An 8745-nucleotide genomic window follows, 5' to 3' on the forward strand; every position below is an offset into this window, starting at 1 on the left:
GATATCAATTAACCCCTTAAACACCTTATCAGATAATAACCGCAAAGGTGATTAATGGGTTAAGCCACACAGGCCCGATACCCACCCTCACCCATGAATTTGTACTGTGGCTTCATCATGCAACTATATATATATACTGTATATATATATACACAGAGAGACAGAGAGAAAGAGAGAGAGAGAGAGAGATATATATACTGTATACAGTATATATATATATATATATATATATATATATATATATATATATATATATATATATATATATATATATATATATATATATATATATAAATACACACACGTTATATACACACCCATGATAAACCAATATACAGTACAAATAAATGTAGAAGGGTTATCAAAAGCACTGTCCTACAACCAAACTCTTCTCCATACATACACACTAAATTAAAATAAATTTCCTTTAATATTCATAACTGATCTCTCAATCTACTGTAAATCATCACTAAACCTCTGAAAAGCCATTTAAACAACTTACATTCCAATATAAATGATGCCTAAATATCTACTGTATGCACCATATACATTCTGCAAATTACTGTAATCAACCAAGTAAACAAAACTCAATTAGCAATCATTATTTACATCCCTAAACAATTCAGACTAGATCCCGAACAATAAAATCATTAACAAATTCACGCCTAGAGCAGAACAATTAAGCCTTTGAAAAAATATATGTACCGACAAAAATACAACCTTTCCAAACCAAGCCTACCTACAGTATCCCTGACCTTCCTCAAACACACAATACAATACCAAGGAATACATCTACAGTATCTAATTTTAAAATACTTTAAACTCACAAAATAATTAAAAACACATCTAATCCAGCTTTTAAAACATCATCATTTCTTACCCTGAATGTATACTGTACAGTATATCTCTCTAGACATATATATTGTACATACTGTACATACATACAGTGGCAAGAAATTATATACCACAAAAAAAAAAAAAATACACAGGTTAAAAAACCTTTTGAAAAAATTAACAAGTTAAATAAAATACATTTCTTTACTGTAGTTCACTTACCATTACTTGCCCCCACCGACTCCCGTTGCCCAGCTTACTCACGAACCAATCCACGATCAGGAACCCATAAAATAATAAACCATTCAAAATAATAAACATTAAACTAAAAATCCAAACCAATACACGGGTCTTCTACTTGTAATACATCTTCATCTGTATTCTTCTTTCTTCTATCTCCTTCCGGGCGGGGCAGGGCGTGGTCTTCTTTCCATCATCGGCCACGCCCTTGTCTTTTTTCTTCTCCGGAGGTCCTTCCTCCGCGGCGTCTGGCTGCAAAATGAGACGACATAGGCTTTTAAAGACCTATGACGTCACATTTTGCGTCATGGTTCCCACGGTCCTGATTGGACCATGAAAACCATGTGTTTTGGCCGATAATAAAAAAATTATGACGTCACTTAAAGGGAATGAAAGCACAGCCAATCAGAATGGCTTTGCTTCAAATGCCTTTAAGGTGACATCATTAAAAGACACATGGCCGTGCACACATGGTACTAGAGCCAATCAGAGCGTGGGAACTTTATCCCTACTCTGATTGGCTCTGGTATACCATGTGTCAGGGGCTTGGGGGAGAAAGGATGTGACGTCAATGAAAACCTGTCACGTGGTACGGTAGCCAATCAGAGCGTGGGAACTTTATCCTTATTGACGTCACATCCTTTCTCCCCCAAGCCCCTGACACATGGTATACCAGAGCCAATCAGAGTAGGGATAAAGTTCCCTTTAGTTTGATGTTTATTATTTTGAATGGTTTATTATTTTATGGGTTCCTGATCGTGGATTGGTTCTTGCCACTGTATGTATGTACAGTATGTACAATATATATGTCTAGAGAGATATACTGTACAGTATACATTCAGGGTAAGAAATGATGATGTTTTAAAAGCTGGATTAGATGTGTTTTTAATTATTTTGTGAGTTTAAAGTATTTTAAAATTAGATAGATGTATTATTCCTTGGTATTGTATTGTGTGTTTGAGGAAGGTCAGGGATTGATAGCCTTGGTTGTACTGTAAAGGTTGTATTTTTGTCGGTACTTATATTTTTTCAAAGGCTTAATTGTTCTGCTCTAGGCGTGAATCTGTTAATGGTTTCATTGTTCATGATTGAGTGTGAAATGTTTAGAGATTTAATAATGATTGCTAATTGATTTTTGTTTACGTTGATTAATTTGCAGAATGTATACAGTATGGTGCATAGATTTTATGCATTTTGGAATGTGACTTTATTCATTGGTTTGTGATCATATACAGTACAGTAGATTGTGAGATCAGTTAGGATTTTTAAAGGAAATTGATTTTAATGTAGTGTCTGTATGGAGAAGTGTTTGGTTGTAGAACAGTATGGTTTTGATAACCCTTCTACATTTATTTGTACTGTATATTGGTTTATCATGGGTGTGTATATAACGTGTGTGTATATGTATATATATATATATATATATATATATATATATATATATATATATATATATATATACACTGTATATATATATCTCTCTCTCTCTTTCTCTCTGTCTCTCTGTATATATATATATATACAGTATATATATATACTGTATAGTTGCATGATGATGCCACAGTACAAATTCATGGGTGAAGGGTGGGTATCGTGCCTGTGTGGCTTAACCCCTTAATTACCTTTGCGGTTATTATCCGATAAGGTGTTTAAGGGGTTAATTGATATCTGAATGTAATTGCAATGTATTGGCTTGGTTTTGGCTATGTTTTGTGTGGGCAAGAGAAGGAAGGCGCTGGCGTCGGACACTTCGTATTGATGAGGTAAGTAGTACTTTATTTATTTGTATATGCTAGTTAATGTTTTTAATAATGGGCAATTAATCTATTATCCATATCTGGATAATAGTTATTTTGCACATTATTGTACTGTAGGTGTTGGGGGGGAGGGTGTATGTATTGAATCTATAGGCCAGGTTTATTTTTTTTACATTCAGGGTTACTTCCGTGGTTTTGCGTGGGACCTCTGGAGACCACCCGCGGGGAATCCTCGGGTATCCTAAAGGGTAGCAGGCTGGTGGTTCCACGGGTGACACATGCGGGGATGATGATGTGTGGTCCCACTTCTGTGGGGGCACCGCGGACCCATAGTCTGCGGGCATGACGATGTGTGGTCCCACTTCTGTGGGGGCACCTCCGACCCGTAGGTGCGGGGATGATGATGTGTGGTCCCACTTCTGTGGGGGCACCGCGGACCCGTAGTGAGCACCCGTGAGTTCCCCAGACCCCCATGGGAACCACCCGAGGCCCCGCAGACACCTGTGGGTTTGACCCGGGGCTCCCAGACATCCTTGGGCCTACCGTGTGGACCCAATTGTGGCTCACGGTGACCCAAGGAGACCACCTGGGCGCCATGGTGCTGGCAGGATCCACCAGCAGGCCTCCAGAACCTGTGGAATGCTGCTGGTAAACTGTAGGTCTGTCCAGGTGCCCTGCCAGCCCACCGGGGACTAGCGTGGGGCTGCGTTATGGACCCTGAATGTAAAAGAATAAATCTTGTATTTATGGGGGGGGGGCACAGGGGGTGGGTAATGTATTTAATAAATAGAATGCTGTTTATTGTGGGTCATTGTACTGTTTTTATTGTGGGTACTGGGGTGGGGGTGGGGTGTTTCCCCAACGGTATGTGGGTAGGCCTCCCTTGTGGGTAGTTAGTGGGTGAGGGTTGAGGGTAGTTAGGCCTCACGGGGTGGGGGGTTAGAGTGGGAGGGTATGTACAGTAGGCGTCCCGAGTGGTGGGTGAGGGCGGGTTAACCCCTTCATGACTGTAGCGGTTAATAACCGCCATGGTGATTAAGGGGTTAGGGGACATTACTTTGAAAGTGTTATTTTTTTTCTCTGTTTTACTGTACAGCAGCGGAGGTTGCCATGGGTAGTGGGTAGTGTATTGAATGTATTTATTGGTTATTATGCCTTAACCCCTTCATTACCTTAGCGGCTATACGCTATGCTAATGAAGCCTCGTTTCTGAACTTTTAATAATATTGTGCAGGAGCAGGGGGTCCCCTGAGATTAGATTTCTGTCTCAGGGAACCCCCTGCTCACTGTACAATATTATTAAAAAGACAGAAATGCTGCTTCTTTACCATAGCGCATAGCCGCTAAGCTAAAGAATGATTCTTTAATGATGTGTGTGTTTTATTGGTAGTGTACATGTGCAGAGGGTCTCCAGAGCAGAAGCGCACAGGTTTCAGGTCTGGGGACCCCGTGCCCCCCGAGATACAGGCCCCTTTAGGGAGTGCCGGTGTCCCTCTGCTCTGCTTGGTTTACAGGCCGCGGTCACGTGATCGGGGCTTTCAACGCAGAGGGATACCGGCACCCCCTAAAGGGGCCTGTATCTCGGGGGGCACGGGGTCCCCCGACCTGAAACCAGTGCGGTTCAGCTCCAGAGACCCCCTGCACATCTACACTATAAATAAAAATGTATTTCAAATGTATTTATTTGTATTTATTTATTTATTTATTGCGGGGATGCTGTGTGTGATTATTTTTTATTGTGTTTAGCGGGGGTGGGTGACGGGGTTTATAAATGTGAGTTTATAAGTAAAATAAAGAATATTATTTATAGGGGCCTTAGAACAGAAGTTCCCACGCCAATTGCGCGCTCATTGCTCTTTTGTTACAATGTTGCTGGTCTTGCGGGTTTGCAGTCTGGCAGCAAAAAGCAGTTTGTACAGTAGTACTGAGTGTGAGATAAATTAACCAGTTCTTTTATTGCTGAAGTCGCCACCAAAAACTTTTATTTACAAATACAGTACAAAAACCGTGCAACACACAACAACATTCAGTATCCTTTGTTTAAGTACAGCAGGTACTATAGGGTAAAACATGTACTGTACAGTACAGCACAATATTACAGTTTGGTTTCACTGAAAGTCCTCCCCATTTTCCAGCCATGGCCGATGCCTTGCATGGCGCAAAACGCCATTAATGCAGTCTCTAACGCCTCTCATTACAGGATCTGTAACAGGGTAATAGCGCTGCATTTCTTCCACAATCTTTTTCCTTAAATTGGCAGGAAGGGCATTTTTTTGGCGATTCCCATCATAGTTCACTTTGAACACCCACTCGCAGTACAATGTGTAGGGAACATGGTGTTTAAATATGATCAAGGCATACTTGTGTGGTATACCAGCACTCCTCACCCTATACTTCTCCCTCAGCACCGGTGTCAGATCGCACAGGGAGATGTCGGGCACTGTTTGTATGCGGGCGGGTGTAGGAGGTCTTTTGGGAGCGGGTGTACTTGAGGCGATGGGCAATGGTAGGGTGTCTGGGAGGAAGCTTTCCTCCGGTAGTGGTCGCCGGGTTGTCTCCTGGCGTGGTCTTGACGGGGTTGTCATGTCCTCCTCAATAGCATAGTACACTGTATCTTCTGGTGGAGGGGGTGTGCTTGGTGATGGAAGGGGGTCGAAGGTACCATGCATCACATCCATGTCACCCCCCTGCTCCAGCGTCGGGGAAACAGGGGCATTAACACCGAGCAAATAATGTATGCCCGCTATGTCTGCCTCTATCTTGTGCATCCGTTGATCCAGCCGCTGCTCCATTTGTAGCATCCCTTGCTCCATATGTAGCACCGACTCCAGAAGCAGATCTAGCTTTGCCAGCACACTAGAATTCCCGGGGAGATCCACACTTAGCCCATTCAGGATCCGGTCCAACGAGCTGCTTGTGCATGGCATCTGGAGATCTGGGGGGATGGGTGCAACGGAGGATGAGATGGGGGTTCCCTGGAGAGAAGCGGCATCGATGGAGAGTGGAAGAGGTGACCTGGGGATGCCCGGTACAGGAGAAGCTGCAGCGTGGTGGAAGAGGGATGGAGAAGGTGACCGCTGGATTTCCGGGAGAGAAGCAGAGTCGTCCAAGAGCAAAGGAGACAGTGACCCGTTGATTTCAGAGGCAGCAGCATCTTCAGATGGAACCAGAGAAGATGGGGGTGGAGAAGCCGGGCTGAAGATTTCCGGAACAGCTACAGCAGAGTCGTCGGAGATTATGGGAAGTGGTCTGCGGATTCGGTGAGTTGGCTGCCATGCGTCTTGCGTACCGAGCACAATACCGTATTTCTTCTTCACATAATAAGGCTGACGTGTTTTAAAAGCCTTAGCCTTTGGGGTCAGCAGAAGGTTTTCTTTGTTGGCCTTAGCCTGTCGCTTTGCCTTTTGCTTGGAAACGGTAACTGCCTTTCTCTTTTTCAGTGTGGCAGGCACAGCAGAGGTGAGATGATTCTTTCGTCCATAGAACCGGGGCTGCTCCATGTAAGCGGGAGGCACAATGCAGTATCTGGACAATGGCTCAGATAAAGATCAGCAAGTGGTGGGCTATGCAACGTGTACAACCTTTTATGCATGGCGGCCAGGTACAGGTGTTGAAAGTGGGTGGTCTGTTATGTGAGTCATTAACATATAAATATACCATCCATTTTGTGGATTCACTGCACATTGAATACACATCGACTAAACATCGAATACACATTCTTGTGTTTGTATTTCTTTCTACAGTACTCGCAGCAATGCCTGTTAAGAAGATTTCAAAGGATCTCAGCATGAGAATGAAGGAGATGTACACGAGCGGAAAACGAATTGCAGATATCCAGCGCTGGTTAACTGCTTCTGGCCTCGTTGTGCCATCAAGCACCGTGTGCTATCATGCACAAGGAAAAAACAGAGACCGCAAAAAGGCACCAAAGATAACAAATGCGTAAGTATACTGTATTTATAAAACTTAACCCAAAAAAATATAGAAAACTGTAGTGTACATCTACAGTATACCGTATTTATATAGTATATTTATTATATTACAACAGTATATACTGTAGTGTACTGTATGTGTGGTCAATTTATATTTTTTGTGCAGCAGTATACACTTTTGGTATATTGCAATTCATCTGACAACGAATATACAGTATATGATGTGTATTTATTATGATATAACAACAGTATACCGTATTTATATAGTATATTTATTATATTACAACAGTATATACTGTAGTGTACTGTATGTGTGGTCAATTTATATTTTTTGTGCAGCAGTATACACTTTTGGTATATTGCAATTCATCTGACAACGAATATACAGTATATGATGTGTATTTATTATGATATAACAACAGTATACCGTATTTATATAGTATATTTATTATATTACAACAGTATATACTGTAGTGTACTGTATGTGTGGTCAATTTATATTTTTTGTGCAGCAGTATACACTTTTGGTATATTGCAATTCATCTGACAACGGAATATACAGTATACAGTATGATGTGTATTTATTATGATATAATAACAGTATATTTATATAGTATATTTATATTACAACAGTACTGTATACTGTATATTTTGTCTATTTATATTTATAGTACAGCAGTATACATTCTTTGTATATTTATATTTACTGTATATTACAACATTACATGTACAGTATACAGTATACATTTTATATTGCTGCATATTAATAACACAATATAATTTCTTTGCATTGTAGGGAGACTACTCTTCTGGTGGACAGAATAAGTGAGGAGAATGATGAGAGGAGCGCATTAAGGGTTAAAAACACTCTTCAGGAAAACCACAATCTGACTGTATCCGAGAGCAGCATAAAGAAGATGAGACGCAGAATTGGATGGAAATATGGACGTGTGAGGTTAGTAGTGGACAGTACAGGAGGTACTGTACTGTAAAGTAAAAGTGTTGTTTTGCAAACTGTACTGCGCTGTGACGCTAACATTTTTTATTCATTGTCATTACAGAGCGTACCCCATGATACGGGACGCAAACAAAATCAAAAGAGTGCTCCAGGCCCAGGCATGGATCGACAGCGGTGAGACTTTCCAGGATTGCATCTTCACTGATGAGTCTACTGTGTCGCTGGAGAGATTTGCAAGATTTGCGTTCCACAAAAAAGGCCGCATAACTTTAAGCCGCGGCCAAAACACCCTGTGAAGCTGCATGTGTGGGGTGCCATCTCTAGGCGTGGACCGGGATGCATTGTCGTCTTTGAAGGTACAATTTCTCAAATATAATGCCGCCTAATGCACTGTACTTGACTAGTGTTGCCTTACCGTATGCACTGTACTGTACTATTGAGCACTTTTCTTTTCTTGCTATAGGAATCATGAATAAAGATTTCTTCCAAGACAACATTGTGCCCGTGATAGTGCGATACATCACACAAGACTTTCCCAATGGTCATCGCTTTTACCAGGACAATGATCCCAAGCACACCGCGTCGACGGCGCATATCCTTGAGCGCGGCATCAACTGGGTGAAGACGCCAGCGGAGTAAGTGCAGTAGACCGTGTCCCATTTATGTTCCCCACTGTTTGTACTATGTACTGTATCTCTTAAACTAATTGTCCTTTCTTTCCAATCACAGATCGCCAGACTTCAATCCGATCGAAATGGTCTGGCATCAGCTGAAGGACCACATCCGTAAAGTGGCGAAACCCTCCAAGAAGGACGAGTTGTATAAAGCCATAATGAGTTTTTGGAACGATGTACTCACCGAGGAACGATGCAATAAATATATAGACCATATTGCCACTGTGTTGCCCATTGTCATCGCGCGCAATGGACAAGCATCAGGAAAGTAGTACAGTGCTGTAGTATTGTACAGTAGGTACAGTATGATACAGGTAAGTATGGCACAGATTTTAGCTTTCCCAATAGTC

Source organism: Ascaphus truei, chromosome 5 (genome assembly GCF_040206685.1).
Source record: "Ascaphus truei isolate aAscTru1 chromosome 5, aAscTru1.hap1, whole genome shotgun sequence".
Taxonomy (NCBI): Eukaryota; Metazoa; Chordata; class Amphibia; order Anura; family Ascaphidae; genus Ascaphus; species Ascaphus truei.